This window comes from Theropithecus gelada, chromosome X (assembly GCF_003255815.1).
Source record: "Theropithecus gelada isolate Dixy chromosome X, Tgel_1.0, whole genome shotgun sequence".
NCBI lineage: Eukaryota > Metazoa > Chordata > Mammalia > Primates > Cercopithecidae > Theropithecus > Theropithecus gelada.
In genome coordinates, this window is record NC_037689.1 from 31,066,191 (window position 1) to 31,082,925 (window position 16,735).

General features: G+C 47.6%; 1 protein-coding gene across 4 annotated transcripts in view; it reads left to right on the top strand.

Annotated features, from left to right (window-relative positions):
- Nucleotides 1-16,735, top strand: part of TBL1X (transducin beta like 1 X-linked) — a 258,701-nt gene that overhangs the window by 25,796 nt on the left and 216,170 nt on the right. For all 4 annotated transcript variants that reach the window (XM_025371822.1, XM_025371824.1, XM_025371823.1 and 1 more), the window contains exon 2: nucleotides 14,024-14,092. The gene's annotated coding sequence lies outside the window, so the exon portion shown is untranslated. The remainder of the gene's footprint in view (nucleotides 1-14,023; nucleotides 14,093-16,735) is intronic.

Genomic DNA, 16,735 nt, shown 5'->3' on the forward strand with positions numbered 1-16,735 from the left:
ATTAATAGAGACAGAGTCTCACTTTGTTGCCTAGGCTGGTCTCAAACTCCTGGTCTCAAGCAATCCTCCCTCCTTGGCCTCCCAAAGTGCTGGGATTACAGGTTTGAGCCACCATGCTTGCCCTCAGTGTTGATTCCCTCTGAATGAGCCGGGATTTGCTTTCCATTTTGGAGAGCCCCGAGATTGCTGAACAGCTCAGAGACACGCTTGTGTGTTGAGGTCCTCTTTCCTTCCCAAGAACCCCCTGCTCTGGGCCCTGCCATTCTCGGTTTGGGACTTTATCAGGGACTCTGCCAGAGCTACTTTTCTGGACTTGGAGTCTCAGAGTCTGTGCCAGCTGTGGATAAGGAATGAGACCACCATGAAGCAAGCAGAGGTGGCAGGTGGGGCCTGGCTCCCAGGACTTTGCAGATGCTGTGTGTAGATTTCTGGGGCCTGGATCAAGAGCCCCTGGGTTTGTGGCTTCACAGAATGGTGGAGGAAGACTGGTAGAGTTAGGGACAGAAGACTCAACAATAATTAGCTTGTTAATCAGCATTTTGGCCCACAAATAGTTTGGGAGTGTACTGGTCAGCTTTCTGCCATGCTAAGGTTGCATAACAAACAGCCCCCAAATTCAGAGGCTTAAATCGTTTCTTTCTTGCTCACTAGTCAGTGGTTAGCTGTCTCTCTCCTGGGCTTATATGGGAATAGGAAGGCCTGGTCAGGTTCTGGGCTAGGCTTAGGGTTGAAATCATGTATCTCCTTATCAGGGGACCCTGGGACATGTTGTTTGTGCCTCTCCCATCAGGTATAGGAAACCAAGATAAATCATGCAGGCACATTTAAAGTCTTTGTTTGTCACTACCCTAACATCCCATTGACCAAAACAAGTCCCATGGTGAGGTCCAGCCTCCACAGGTTGGCGAGGGCTGTTCTAGTCTGAAATCCCTGAAAAATCACATGGCAAAGGGAGCAGCCATAGACTTCCATTATGGGAGGATGGAAGAGTTAGCATTGCAGTGCCTCTGCCATGTTTGTGGGTGGAAGGGAAGATGATCCCTGTGGAAGAGACTGTGAATACATCCAGTCCTACCCTAGAAAATCAGCTCTGTTGGCGGATTTTTGAAGCACTGCGTGCTTGTTATCTTTTTATTATTACTTTATTTTTGAGATAGGATCTCACTCTGTCACTCAAACTGGAGTGCAGTGGTGAGATCATGGCTCACTGGAGCCTCATCCTTCTGGGCTCAAGTGTCCTCCCGCCTCAGCCTCCTGAGTAGCTGGGAATACAGGTGCACACTCACCCCACTCAGCTAATATTTAAACTTTTTTTTTTTTTTTTTTTTTTTTAGCAGTGACAGAGTCTCATCATGCTGTCCAGACTAGTCTTGAACTCCTGGGCTCAAGCAATCCTCCCACCTCGGCCTCCCAAAGTGCAGGGATTACAGGTGTGAGCCACTGCACCTAGCCAGGGTGCTTGTTAAACCTGCAGCTTTCTTAATTCCATCTTAGAGCCCTGTTCTCATCTGAGGAGAGGGGATTGTGCCCTTTGGGGGACATTTGGCCATGTCTGGAAACATTTTTGCCTTTCACAACTGGGTGGGGGTTGCTCCTGGCATCTAGTGGGCAGACGCCAGGGGTTCCACTAAACACTCTAACGTGCACAGGACAAGCCCCCTCAAATAATTATCTGGCCCAACAAATGTCAGTTGTGCTGAGGCCAAGAAACCCTGCATAAACAGGCAATTTTCAGGTGATTTTCATGCACTTTGTAGTTTGAGAACCATGTCCTGCAAGACTGTTTCAACTGGGAAGGGGAATTGGTGATTCTTTCCATGTAAGTAGGCACAGACACATCTAGGAAGGAAGGTTAAATATCTCGCAGATAGTTGTGTGGAGAGATGAATTCAAACCCAAGGGTCTTAGCTAGGCCTGTTACTTCTGTAATTAAAAAATATCTTCTGCTTGTCTTGTATTAATTCTTTGTTGTATTAAGTATTTGCTCTTGCTGTTTATTAGTAGCTTAATAAATGGGCCATTTATTTGGTGTGGGAAAAATCTGTGTTTTATTAGATTTCTATTATGAGCTTTTTTTTCCTAAGTGGCCTTTTGCCAGCTGTTTCTTCTGTCCTTTTATTTCTGCTCACCAGCAAGATTGTAAATTCTTAAAAAAATTTGTTTTTAATTTTTTTTTTTTTTTTTTTTTGAGAAGGGATCTTACTCTATCACCCAGGCTGGAGTGCAGTGGCTCAATCATAGCTGATTGTAGCCTTGAACTTCTGGGCTAAAGCAATCTTCCTGCCTCAGCCTCTTGAATAACTTGGGGCTATAGGTGCATGCCACCATGCTCTGCTAGTTTTTAAATTGTTTTGTAGAGATGGGGTCTCACTATTATTGCCCAGGCTGGTCTTGAACTCTTGGGCTCAAGCAGTCCGCCTGTCTAGGCCTCCCAAACTACTGGGATTACAGGTGTGTGCCACTGTACCACCGCATCACTGCACTTGGTCAGTATATGTGTATATATATTTTTTTCCCCCCCCTTTGAGACAGAGTCTCACTCTGTCACCCGGGCTGGAGTGTAGTGGCATGATCTCGGCTCACTGCAGCCTCGACCTCCCAGGCTCAAATGATTCTCCCGCCTCAGCCTCCCTAGTAGCTGAGACTACAGATGCATACCACCACACCCAGCTAGTGGCCAGTAAGTTCATAATCGCAATGATCATGCTTTATATTTTGTTTCTACTCTGCACAGTACTCAGCACACGATAATGATCAGTCAGTTGCTAATGGTATCAATTGCAATGTGAGTTGTGCTCTGTGGTTAAAGACTCATTTATCAAGTATCCGTGGACTAGCTTTTTATACCTTGCTATAAATCCTGTTTTCTAGGCTTTGGGGACTGAATGGTTGGCATATTGATGCTCGGTTTCTGTGTGGCAATTAGGAGAAAAGGGCCTTGTCATTGGCAAGCTGACAGCCTCCTTTCTTCTCCTACCCTCAAGTTGTTTTGGTGATTGAAATGTTTCAGATATTAAAAAAAAAATCAGGAATTGCTTGCTGATAGGACAACAGAAGTACAATTCAGGGAGTTAAAGCTTCTCCATTCCCCACCTCAGTTGTACACAGCAAGCAAGGACAGATTTCCTTTTAGAAAGTGTGCGGCAAGCATTTCTATGGAGGATGCTGTGTTACCTGAAATTTGCTATGCTCACATCAGCCAAGTATTGCCTCTGGGGGCTACCAGCAAGTTATAGAAATAACTTTGTTATAAAATACTTTTTTAAGGGAGTGTTAGTATTGATTCACTGAAGTGGTTCTCCTTGTGTACATGGAGTAGTTGTGAGAGCAAGGCTTCTGTTCTTCCTAGCTCCCCATGTGGGAAGGACAGTTAGTGGTTTGTGGGATGCAGGGAGAGGAACAGAGTCCATCTTTCAGTTGCTCTTTTTACTAATTTATTAACTTGCCTCTCATCCCCTGGCTGTTAAGACACTAAGCTTGTGTGTCTGACAAGCAGATGACCTAGAAATTCACGCGTAGTAAAAGAGAAGATGAAAATAGAAGTATGTGAACTAAATTAAGAAGAGGACTTGGCTTCATTAAAAAAATGAGAAAGCCATGTTGTGCTTTTTTTAACTGCCACTTTTCCAAGTGCAGGACTAACAGTTTCAGATGTCATTATGCTGCCAGCGTTGGTAATTTCTAATCATGTTTTGTCTAAAGAAAATTTACATTAAAATGAGCCAGCCTCTTTAAAGTCAGATTTTAGTAGTGAGAAAACCAATGTCCGTTTTTGGAAAGGGAGCCCTCACCTCAGCTGGTGTGAGCGTTTTGTGGAGGCCTGCAGTGTTTGTAACTTGTGCCAGAGGCCTTGAGCTAGAGGCAACATATGAAGGAATCAAACTTCCCTTTCTGTTCTGTATGCCTCTGTACCAAGACGTTTTGTTGATTGATTCATAGCACGGTGATACAAAGTGCACGGTATCAGATGCAGGGAGTGGAATATTGAGATTGGGGCTAGAGGGGGTGTGTATGTGTGTGAAGGGGAGGAAGGAATGGAAGGATGAAATCATTTGGGAATGTGCTAGAAGATGTGCTTTTGAGGACAAGCAATGCGATTTTGGCATTGGCTGGGTTTCTGAGCCAGTGATGAATGTAGTGCATTACTATGTGACTGGGAGTGTGATAGAGATTCCGCTGGTCATTTCCCTCCACCTGCTTCTTATCAGTGCCATAGGGCAGAGTCTCAATTCCACTTGCCAGAATGCTTTCTAGGAACTCTTTATGCTCAATGGAGGTGATGTTTTCCCACTTGCTACACTGTGCCTTAGGGAACAGGAACTGGCATTATCACATAAGCAATCTCTAAGTCCCTTGGAAGATTGTCTCATTCATCAAGAGGGAGAGGATTCTGATTTTCCTGCCTGGCTCCTCTAGGAAGTCTAACTTCTTGCAGGGGACCTGTTCTCACGGCCCACTTGTACAGCATGTATAAAAGGAAATGAAGACTTTTGGGGATTAGTTGATTCATTTATTTGGAAATTGGGGTTACTTAACCCCGATTTGAGTTCCAGGACTCATCTATGATTGCCTGGATTAAATCAAGGGAGACCCATGTAGCTTGGACATGATGGCTCATGCCTATAACCCAAGCACTTTGGGAAGCTGAGGCAGGCAGATTGCTTGGACCCATGTGTTGGAGACCAGCCTGGGCAAGATGGTGACATTCCATCTCTACTAAAAATACAGAAAATTAGCCAGGTGTGGTGGTATGTGCCTGGTCCCAGCTACTTGGGAGGCTGGAGTGGGAGGATCACCTGAGCCTGGGAAGTTGAGGCTGTAGTGAGCTGAGATCCTGAGATCATGCCACTGCACTTCAGCCTGGGCAACTGGAGTGAGACCTTGTCTCAAAAAAAAAAAAAAAAAAAAAACAAAACCCCAAAACAAAAAACCCATGTAATTGTAGATTTTTGTTGTTGTTTGATATACTGGCTATTTTCTTGGAAGGAACCCTCTTATGGGAGCAGAAATGTTGAGTTTAGTCCTGATGCTGTCCCTAACCACCCCTGTGACACTGGTCCCAGGAAAATATAGGAATTGTCTCTTTTTTTCTGTCATATCAGGGCTTGGGACAAACGTTCTCTGAGGTTGTTTTAGCACCACACTGTGATTCATCTTCGAGACTGTTCACAGCCCTTGATCTGAATTGATGGAGCTATGGGGAATCATGCCCCCACTGCCAGTGCTGAGAGCTGCATGTGGTGTGGTCCAGTGGCTACAGCGTTGTCTTTGGGATCTTCACTTGGCATCACAGCGGATTTGTATAATTATTATGTTGACTGGAAGTTAGAGTGACTCAACTGCCTTGAACAGGAACCAAGAAAGAAAGGAACCAAATTCCAGAAGAGAATTTGCCAGAACACTCCAGCGTATTCCATACTCTAGGGTTGTGTTATAGGGTCTGAGGGTACTTCTTGGTTATCTATTCATGTGCGTCTGACATAATTAAAAGCCGACTTAGACCCTATCAGAGAAAATCAAGTTCAAACACTTAGTCTAAATGGAAGTAAAGGAATACGATTACCTTTATCTCATTATCTTAGTTCTCTTTGGAAGATATACAAGCTCAAACCATGGTGGCAGGTGTTGCCTTTAAGCATGGTGATAGGTGTTTTCCTTTAAAGTCCTTGGAGAATCAACTCATAGTCTTCAACTTAAAAAGAAAGTTTTAAAAAAAATTTTAAAAATATTTAACTTGAGACTCTTCATTGAAAATTGCTCATCTTTTGTGAATTTGCTTAAGCAGTCTTTTTTTTTTTTTTTTTTTTTTTTGAGACAGAGTCTCGCTCTGCCGCCCAGGCTGGAGTGCAGTGGCCGGATCTCAGCTCACTGCAAGCTCCGCCTCCTGGGTTTACGCCATTCTCTTGCCTCAGCCTCCCGAGTAGCTGGGACTACAGGCGCCCGCCACCTCGCCCAGCTAGTTTTTTGTATTTTTTAGTAGAGACGGGGTTTCACCGTGTTAGCCAGGATGGTCTCGATCTCCTGACCTCGTGATCCGCCCGTCTCGGCCTCCCAAAGTGCTGGGATTACAGGCTTGAGCCACCGCGCCCAGCATTAAGCAGTCTTTGATCTCTTTTTAAAGGATTCCTTCCTGCCTGATACATTTGGTCCTTTTAGAATTTGGGCTAGAACAGTTCTCCATGAAGGTGAACGTGTTAAAATCCATTTGGTTCATTGTGAGGATCACTCACATTATGAGAGAAATTTCGGTCTTGAGTCTTTGTTTTTGCTCATTTGCTTTCTTGGAAACGTTTCCACATCAGGTCTTAGAGGACTTGTAAAACAGGAAGGAGGAGTTGACATGCTGTTTCATAACCAACGCTTGCTTCTCCCCCTGGGTACTACATTGTTTCCATCCATTTCCCACATAAAACATGGAGACAAACACCAGAGCTGCTCCTGAGAGATGCTGAGTCATGGGAATTGAAGGGGGCTGTTGGGGCCTCGTGTGGGATGAGCTCAAACACCGCATGTTCTCACTCATAGGTGGGAACTGAACAATGAGATCACTTGGACTCAGGAAGGGGAACATCACACACCGGGACCTATCGTGGGGAGGGGGGAAGGGGGAGGGATTGAATTGGGAGTTATACCTGATGTAAATGACGAGTTGATGGGTGCAGCACACCAACAGGGCACAAGTATACATATGTAACAAACCTGCACGTTATGCACATGTACCCTACAACTTACAGTATAATAATAATAAATAAATTTAAGAAAAAAAAAAAAAAGAGCTATCAGTCTACAGAGGGAAAGGTTCATCTCTGCCCCTCATTGCCTGCAGTTTCTCTTTGGCCCTGGCAGCTGCCCTTGATGTTCATTTTAATCAAATTTCACCCACATAAAAGGGCTATGGGCAGAGAGGCTTCTCTGATGGAGCACAGCTATCCTACAAGTATGTAGCCCTGATTTAGTAGAGAAGAGGCAGGAACCGTCGAGGGTGGAGGAGCAGGAGAAACAGTGCATAAGGGAGAGGGGATAGTGACGGGTCATTCAGGGATGTCTACGGAATGTGAAAATGCAGCAACATGGGTTTCGATTTGTTTTTTTTAGGTCCGACAGATTACTGGGACAGCTACATCTTCATGTTGTACACGCGTATACTTGATTCCCATTATTCACTGGAGCTGTGTTCTCTAAAGTCGCTGAGACTTTATAGAAAGCATCCCCTCTAGGGAAAATACACGGTGAGGCTTCTGTGAACCTCTGGTCACAATGTTGTCAAGCAATCAGTGCATAACTTTGTTGTATGTGTTTCCATTGTGTGTTTCTGCTGGTTCCTTTACATTGCACTCACGCCAGCAGCACTGTGACTCACGGCTGGACGAACCTCATCTAACGCACGTATTTTCCCCCTAAGACGCATCCCAGCCTTGTGCTTCAGAACATGAGACAGCACTGCAGCATCTGGGGGCCATTTTAAGCGCAAAGTCACCCAGAAACTACAACATTTCAAAAAACTGGCACTGTGAATAGACTGCGAAAAGGACACTTGTTTACAGAGTGAGAGCCTTGTTCACCCTCAGCTGGGAACACGTGCATTTGGTGACACAGCCGCTCTCTGCATGTTTGAGAATGACTGTGAAAGTGCTGCAGGTACTGATTTTGAAGCTACAAATAAATGTTAGCCAATAGGCAAATTCACAGACACGGAATCCGTAAATAACACGGCTTGGCTGTGTGTGTATACGTAGTGTAGTGTTGATAGTGTGTATACACAATACACATTGATATTTTGGGAGAGATTTTGAAGGAGTCACCATGAAAGCCAGTGTGTCACTTTGGCCCTCTGGAAAGCATGCAGTGAGGAGGAGTTGGGGTACAAGTGTTTAAATTGAGGACATGGTCTGAGGAGATGAAAGAGAGGTGGGGACTGACTAGGGAAAGCCCCACACCGCAATGCATAACGGATAAGGTTTTGGCCAACAAGCCAGAGAACCCTAGACAGAGAGCGCCCCTTGCTTACAGCCAGAGGGCCTTGCTCAGTGATTACAGGGGGCTGGGAGTGGGGAGGCATCTCCAAAGGAGCACCGTGGATTTGCAACTCTAACTCTGTCTTTCTGGAAAGGATAGGAGAGTCTTGCCCTCTCCTCCAGGGCTGACACAGTTGGAAACCAAACTTTTGACTTCATGCCAATTATTTTGCCCCCACGTTAGATTGAACCAAATGACACTGGCTCTTTTAAATTAAAAGTGGTCAAATGCAAATGCTGGCAGCCTCTTAGGGTTCAATTCAATGGAATCTTTTAAAGGTGCAATAATGCTGTTTGAAATGAGGAGAACTCCTGTGTGTTGCTTGCTAAGAAAAACCCACTATCTCTTATTCAGAAGATGATTACACCCATAATGGAAGCCAGTCAGTGGCATGAGGAATCATGGAGATGATTCTCACCTGGTTGATTGGATCAGCCGTTCCTACCCCAAATGAGGGTGGAAAGGGAACCAAGAGATGAAGTGGATTGTTGGGTTTATGAGAGGACAGTGGTTGTCTGTAGTTAAGGTTGTTTAAACTCATGACCATGAGAGGACACTGGTTGTCTGTCTGTAGTTAAGGTTGTTTAAACTCATGACCATGAGAGGACACTGGTTGTCTGTCTGTAGTTAAGGTTGTTTAAACTCATGACCATGAGAATGACCTTTTTCTGGACAACTCTTTCCTTTTTCTTCTGAGTTTGCGAGTGCTGAAAGCTCAAGTCCCATATTTAAAAATTCCATCGTTGAAAACATGTTTCAAGGACAGATGACACACTTATGATTACAGCGTCTAAAGTGATGAGAATATTAAATAACCTTTGGTTGGACATGTAACCATCAGGGTTGCAAAGTAAATAAGTCTCTATTTGGTCTTAAAACCAAACACACACAGTTCTTGTCACTGAAGATATCCATGGCCTGGCACAGTGGCTCACACCTGTAATCCTAACACTTTGGAAAGCTGAGGTGGGGGGATCACTTGAACCTGGGGTTTGAGACCACACTGGGCAACATGGCAACACCCTGTCTCTACAAAAAATACAAAAATTAGCTGGGTGTGGTGGTGTGTGCCTGTACTCCCAGCTACTAGGGAGGCTGAGGCAGGAGAATCACTTGAACCCAGGAGGTGGAGGTTGCAGTCAGGCAACATCCTGCCATTGCACTCCAGCCTGGGAGACACAGCCAGACTCCGTCTCAAAAAAAAAAAAAAAAAAAAAAAAAAAAGACTTACACAGAGAAAGCCTGAAAGCCCACAAGAGCAGTTAGCAAAAGGAACCCTGACATAACAAATACGTAGTTAAGCTCACGGGGTGCTACGTTTCATAAACTTGAAAGCTACATTGGCTACGAGTAACACAAATGTAGGTGCTAATCACAGATAGTTGGTGGGTATTTCAAACTTTCTCTTCATATCTATGGATACGCAAAACAGTGTGCTTCCATTGGGAGGCTGAGACAGGAGGATTGCTTGAGCCCAGGAGATCGAGATTAGCGTGTTCCTTCCTTCCTTACTGCCTCCCTCCCTCCCTCCCTCCCTCTTTCTGTCTCTCTCCTTCCTTCCTCCCTCCCTCCCTCCCCTCCCCTCTCTTCCCTTCCCCTTCCTTCCCTTCCCTCCTTTCTTTTCTTCTTTTCTTTCTCTCTTTTTCTCTCCCTCCCTCCCCTCCCCTCTCTTCCCCTCCTTCCCTCCCCTCTCTTCCCCTCCTTCCCTCCCCTCTCTTCCCCTCCCCTCCCCTGCCCTCTCTTCCCCTCCCCTCCCCTNCTCCCCTGCCCTCTCTTCCCCTCCCCTCCCCTGCCCTCTCTTCCCCTCCCCTCCCCTTCCTTCCCTTCCCTTCTTTCTTTTCTTTTTACTTTTCTTTTCTTTTTTCTTTTCTTTCTCTCTTTTTCTCTCTCTCTCTCTCCCTCCCTCTCTCCCTCCCTTCCTCCCTCCCTCCCTCCCTCCCTCTTTCTCTCTCCTGCCTTCCTTCCTTCTTTCCTCTTTTTCTTTTTCTTTTCTTTTTTCTTTTCTCTCTCTCTCTCTTTCTCTCCCTCCCTCTCCCTCTCTCCCACCCTCTCCCTCTCTCCCTCTCTCCCTCTCTCCCTCTCCCTCTCTCCCTCTCTCCCTCTCTCTCTCCCTCCCTCCCTCCCTCCCTTCCTCCCTCCTCCTCTCTTTCTTCTCTTTCTTTTGAGATGGGGTCTCCCTAAGTTTCCCGGGCTGGTCTGGAACTCCTGGGCTCAAGTAATCCTCTTGCTCCGGCCTCCCAAAGTGCTGGGATTACAAGCATGCACGAGCCACTGTGCCCGGCCTATTTTCCCTTTCCTGCTCTTTACTCCCAGCTAATGCGTTTCTAAAATTTGATACAAATTAATTTTTCTTTTTTTGTCTTTTGTTCAAATAATGATTTGATTTCTGTTCTCTGGGTCGTTTCAATAACATGGATACCTACACACAGTTTTATCAGTAAAAGTCATTGACATAATCAGTGTGTTGCGAGAACAAAGATAGGCCCTCATTTAAGCTGCTCCGTCACTCATTTTATAAGGCAAAGAAGGAAGAGGACAGCGTCCTGTGTTTTCAGATGGCTGTTGAAGTGAGTCAGAGGGACGGCGAGCAGCATGCATTGAATTCTAGCTGGAAAGAGGGTTTTTAGGCCTGCCTTTGAGCCTGCCCTGAACTAATAAGGTTGGAAACCTATGGGCCTTAGAGAACAGCAATGAGGAATCTGCTCTCCCTGACAGCTCCTTGATAAACAAAATAATGGATGTGGAGCATGCAGTCCTGAGCAAAGGCCTGGCAGCTCTGTGGCTGAGCCCTGGAGGGCTGAGCTGGGCCAGGGCTCCCAGCAGTTTGTTCAGGAGCACTGAGAGCCACAGCAGGTGCTGATCCAGCCCTTGCCTTCTTTGCGTGTATCTGACAAGTCTGCATAGACCACAGGAGACTGGCTGCCCCTTGAGGTCACTGTCTTGGAGCATGCCTGTGGCGGAATCACATTGCCCCCGGCTCTACTGCCCTTTGGGGACATGGAGGCGGGAGTTTCCCGATTTGCAGTTAGGGTTTGCGTGCTGTCTGTGAGCTGGGTTTCCTCTTTGGGTTGCACAGTGCTGAGATCTGAGCCCAAGGCAGTTGGGACATTAATGATGAGATAGAGGAGGCTTTGCTGTGTTCCACATCTATCAGGCCGCTTTGCCCGGGGAGACGCCCCCCTTGCTTGGGGTTTTGGGCTTGGATAGGGGTTCTGGAATGTCTCCCCTCCAGCAGGCGCTGCTTCCTTGGCTCCCCTGATGCAGAGAGCAGCGCGGTGGCTTTGCTGAGGAGCAGCCCCTGCAGAGGCGCTCACGGGTGACAGGCTGTCGCTGAATGGTGGACAGCCTTGGTCGCCGACATTAACATGGTGCGATAGAGCCTTCTTATGTGTTCCTTGGTTCCCACTGCCCTTTCTCACGGTCGGGTGTCCTGATTGTCTGTGGCTAGACTATGCCAGCGTGATCAGTGCCCTTCCCAGAACCCCTGAAAGAGGGTCACAGATTGAGATGTTTGTCACCACTCCTGTCCATTGCAGAGTCACATACATGCTAGAGACCAGCTTGCCCTTGATGTGACCTGAGGACCTCACCCGCTAGTCATTACAGGGAGGGAAAGGACAATAAAAAGATGAAAGAGAGTGCTGTCCCTGGTAATGGAAGTTACTCAGCATTGTACCAGTGGGCAGCCACATAGGTCGGAGGAGAAAGGGGAAAGAGTGAATAAAAAATGCTGATGTTTGTGCGGCTGAGAGAGGAACAGAGCTATTACTGCTGGTCAAGGGGGCCATCCAGGTAAAATGTTCGCATCCTGTTTCAGTCACAAGCTGGCCAAGATCATCACATAAAGGGACAAACGTCAGCCCCAGAAAGAACGCATGGTCATCTTGAGTCAGGGCTGTCTCATTTGATGTCAGAATTCTTCAGAGCTGCTCTGGCAAGGTGCAGTGGCTCATGCCTGTAATTCCAGCACTTTGGGAGGCCGAGGCGGGTGGATCACCTGAGGTCAGGAGTTCGAGACCAGCCTGGCCAACATGGTGAAACCCTGTCTCTACTAAAAATACAAAAATTAGCCGGGCGTGTTGGCAGGCACCTATAACCCCAGCTACTTGGGAGACTGAGGCAGGCAGGAGAATCTCATTTGAACCTGGGAGGCAGAGGTTGCAGTGAGCTGAGATCAGGCCATTGCACTCTAGCCTGGGCAACAAGAGCAAAACCCTGTCTCAAAAAATAAAAAAAGGAGCTGCTCTTGGCTGAGTGTGGTGGCTCACACCTGTGATCCCAGTGCTTTGGGAGGCTGAGACGGGAAGATAGCTTTGAGTCCAGGAGTTCGAGATTAGCATGGGCAACATAACAAGACCCCATCTCTTTTTAGCCGGACATGGTAGTGTATGCCTGTGGTCCCAGCAACATGGGAGGCTGAAGAAGGAGGATCACTTGAGCTCGGGAGTTGGAGGCTGCAGCGAGCCATGATGGCACCACTGCACTACAGCCTGGACAGCAAAGGAAGACCCTGTCTCAAAAAAAAAAAAAAAAAAAGCATCCGGGTGCAGTGGCTCATGCCTGTAATGCCAGCACTTCGGGAGGCCGAGGCAGGCAGATCACTTGAGGTCAGGAGTTTGAGACCAGCCTGGCCAACATGATGAAACCCCGTCTCTACTAAAAACACAAAATATTAGCCGGGCGTGGTGGCGGGTGCCTGTAATCCCAGCTACTCGGGAGGCTGAGGCAGGAGAATCGCTCAAACGCAGGAGGTGGAGGTTGCAGCGAGCCGAGACTGCGCCATTGCACTCCAGCCTGAGCAACAAGATCAAGACTCCGTCTCAAAAAAAAAAAAACCAAAAGAAAAAAACTACTCTCCAAACAGAACCTGCACCTACCCAATTGTGGTGGGTGCCCCTCCTGGGGCTCCTGCAGTAGCGGTGGTGTGGGAATTGAGAATCTTGCAAGTGCTGTGAGGGAGCTGAGACTGTGGCAGGGCCCTGTGCCCAGAGCATGCACAACCCATCCTAATGTCTGCCGGGGAAGGTGGGGGATGTCTGTGCATTGCTTTTCAATCAGGAAGGTAATTTTTGTTCCTCAGGGGACACTCGGCAATGTCTGGAGACGGTTTTGGTTGTCACACTGGGTTAAGGAGGGCTACTGTCATCTAATGGATGGAGAGCAGGGGTACTGCTGAGCATCTCACAGTGCACAGGGTAGCTCCACAGCAGCCAAGACCATCTGGCCTTCAGTGTCAGCGGGGCTGGCAGCCAGAAGCTCTGCGAGTCTGTGGGAAGCCCTAGATACCCCAGTCCTCATTCATTTTCTTCTCACCACATAGGACAGTGTAGCTGTTCAGTACACAGGACTCGGGATCATGAGAGGAGACCTCATAGCATAAGGGTCAAGTACAAGGACTTTGCAGTCAGACTGACCTGTATTTCAGTCCCCACCCATCCTAGTGGTGTGACCGAGAGCAAGTTGGGCATAGTAGCATCTGTCTTGATTGACTTTGGAGTTGGACAGGCAATACATGCAAAGATCTCTATTCCCATGTCACTCAGAGTGAGTGTGCAAAAGATACCATTGTTGGCATCCATCGTCATAACAAGAGTTACTGTGAACATGGATGAGCTCAGCACCTTGTGGCACTGGGCTGTGGTGAGGGACTCAGACAGCTTGATGATTGAGTTTGGGCCTCAGTGAGATGGCAAAGCTATGCTTCTCTTGCTCCTTGGACCATGGTGATCTGTGACGACCCCTGGGGGCTGCCTTCTCCACTGTTGCAGTTCAGGGAGCTAATGCCAAAGGCTACTGTGATGGTGGACTCTGGGGTCCCCCTGGTGAAAAGGAAGGGACCTTGAGCTTTGGAATGCCCTGGGCCAAGTCTTGCCGCCTGCAGGTTTGTTAACCTCATCATGCCTTGTTTTTAGCACAACAAAATGGGATAATACTGACTTTATTATTGATGTACTATTAGGCTCTTGTCAGGTATGTGACACTGCTGCTATTTTACTGTTTCTTCCAGATTTCCGTGAGGGTGGAGGAAATCATATCACATCAGATGCCTCGCAGAGCACCAGGCCCACCGTGAAAGGTACAGCAAATTATACTTCCCTCTTCTTGCCCTGTTGGAAATTCTTTCCTGTGAGATTTTCTCCCCTCTGCCCTCCGCCCCTTCTCCCATAGCCTACAGCCTCCTCTGGGAGTTCCTTGGATTATTTTGTTGCCATGTAGCTTCGCAGTTTCCAGTATGGTAGCCATGGGCCACATGTGGCTGTAGAGTGCTTGAAATGTGGCCAGTCTAGATTGAGATGCCTTGAAGAAGTATAAAATACACACTGGATTTCAAAGACATAGTTCAGAAAGAAAGAGTGCAAGATACCTTGTTGATAATGTAATACGGTTTACATGTTGAAATGATCACTTGCATACATGGAGTAAAATAGAACGTATTATTAAATGTAACTTCACCTGTTTTCTTTTGACATTTTCTTGTGACCTAGAAAATTGATAGACAGGTGGGTCTCCTTCACAGTTACACACGTCTCTTGCTCAAGACCAGCCCTGCTTCCTCACTGGCTGCTCAGTCAAATGCCTCCTCCAGTTTAAGCTGTCTATCACGGGGCCACCCGTTATGTGTCCATCTCATCTTCTCTGCTTAGTGCCTGTGCAGGCAGCTGGTGTTTCTGTCCTCCCGCCCAGCTTTGCTTATGATGCTAGTCTTGAGTGCAGGCTGCTGAGCTTCTCACCTTTCTTCCCATACACGTAGAACCTCTTCTCCAGAAACATGGGTTACTTACCAGCTGGCAAGGAGCAGAGCTGGGGTTCACATTCATTTCTGTCTTGCTCCAAACCCATGTCCCTAATAGACTACTCTCTCCAATTGCTTTGTGGATGTAAACACATAGTCAGTTCCTAGAGGGCAGGGACCATTTTTCTTTCTTTCATCTCTGCTGTTCAAGGCCTAAAGCTTTTTTAAAGAATTCAGATTTCTAGTCTCTTGCCCTTCCACTTTCTGCTATGTGAAGACACAGTGTTCCTCCCCTCTGCCCTCTGGATGATACGGCGACAAGGTGCCATGTTGGAAGGAAGCAGAGAACATCCCTCACCAAATAATCAATCCTGCTGGTGCCTTAATCGTGAACTTCTCAGCCTGCAGAACTCATGAAGGTCATCGCCCTATGTAGGCTGATTGATCTTGAACTTCCAAGCCTCCAGGACTCAAATCAGTGAATTTAAAAACATTTGACGGAGAGCGGGGCCAAGATGGTCAACTAGAAGCCACGGTGTTCAGAGGCTCCCATCAGAAAAATCCATAATAAGCGTGTGAATCCTTCACCAGCAACCAAGGTATCCAGGTTCTCTCATCAAAACTGACTAGAAGGCTGGCGTGACCCACAGAGAGAAGGAAGAACAGTGTGGTGTGGCGGCCCACCTGAGAGCCACACGGGGAAGGGGAACCCCCTCAGCCCAGCCGAGGCAGGCAGTGAGTGAGCGCGCTACCCAGCTCAGGAAACTGTGCTTTTCCATGGAACTGTGAAACCCATGGATTGGAAGATCCCACTCATGAACCCATGCCACAGCGTCCCAACCCCGGAACACGCAGATTCTTACAGCCTCTCAGCTGGAATCTGCTTAAGTTTACCGAACTCCTCGGGGAGGGGTGACCAGTACCGGCTGCAGCTGCCTGCTGTCTAAGCCCTTTGAGCTCCTGTGGGGAGTGGTAGCAGGCAGCACTGGTACTGGCAACTGCCTAATATGCTAAGCTCCCTGGCCGGGGGGAAGGGTGGCACCCATTTCTATAGCCACAAGCTACGCTTTTCCCCTCCTAGAGCCAGGGAGGCTGGACAACTTGGCACCAAGACTTGTCCCCACAGCCCAACACACCGACTGTGGCAGTCTGCGGCCAGAGTGCCTCTTCAGGCCCAATCCCTACCCATCCTTCCTTAGTTGGGGTGGGGGGGCTTCCCTGCAGGATCTCCAATAACTCAAGCCAAAGGCTGAGGGACAGAATTCGGATCTCCTGGGCCTCAGCCCGTAGGGGAGGGGTGGCCGCAGTCTCTGCTGACCAGCAGACTTAGCTTTTCCTCCTGGTAGTTCCAAGGAATCTGGACAGCCCAGACGAGTGGGTTTCCCTCAAGCAAAACACACCCTCTCCACCAAGGGGCAGAGTACTCCATGAAACTGGTCCTGCTCCCTTTGCCACCCAACTGGGTGAGACCCTTCAACAGGGCTTGTCAGGTACCCTGTGCAGGAGCAATCCTGCTGGCATCAGGTTAGTGCCCCTTGAGGTCAGAGGTCCCAGAAGAAGGAGTAGGCACCCATCTTTGCTGCCCTCCAGCATCCTTGAATGACATCTCCAGGCACGGGAGCAAATCAGATGAATAAGGACTGAAGGTGAACCACTAGCAAACTGCAGCAGCCTTACAGAAGAGGGACTGGACTATTGAAAGAAAAACAAGCAGAAAGTGACAACAGCGTCAACTACAACAATAAAATAAAAGGTCCCCACAAAAATCTCATCCAAGGGTAGTAGCCTCAAAGACTGAAACTAGACAAACTCACGAAGATGAGAAAGAATCAATGAAAAAATGCTGAAAACCTATAAGACCAGAGTGCCTCTTCTCTTCCAAATGATTGCAACATCTCTCCATCAAGGGCACGGAACTGGACGGAGGATCAGATGGACGAACTGACAGAAGTAGGCTTCAGAAGATGGGTTATAAAAAAACTACAA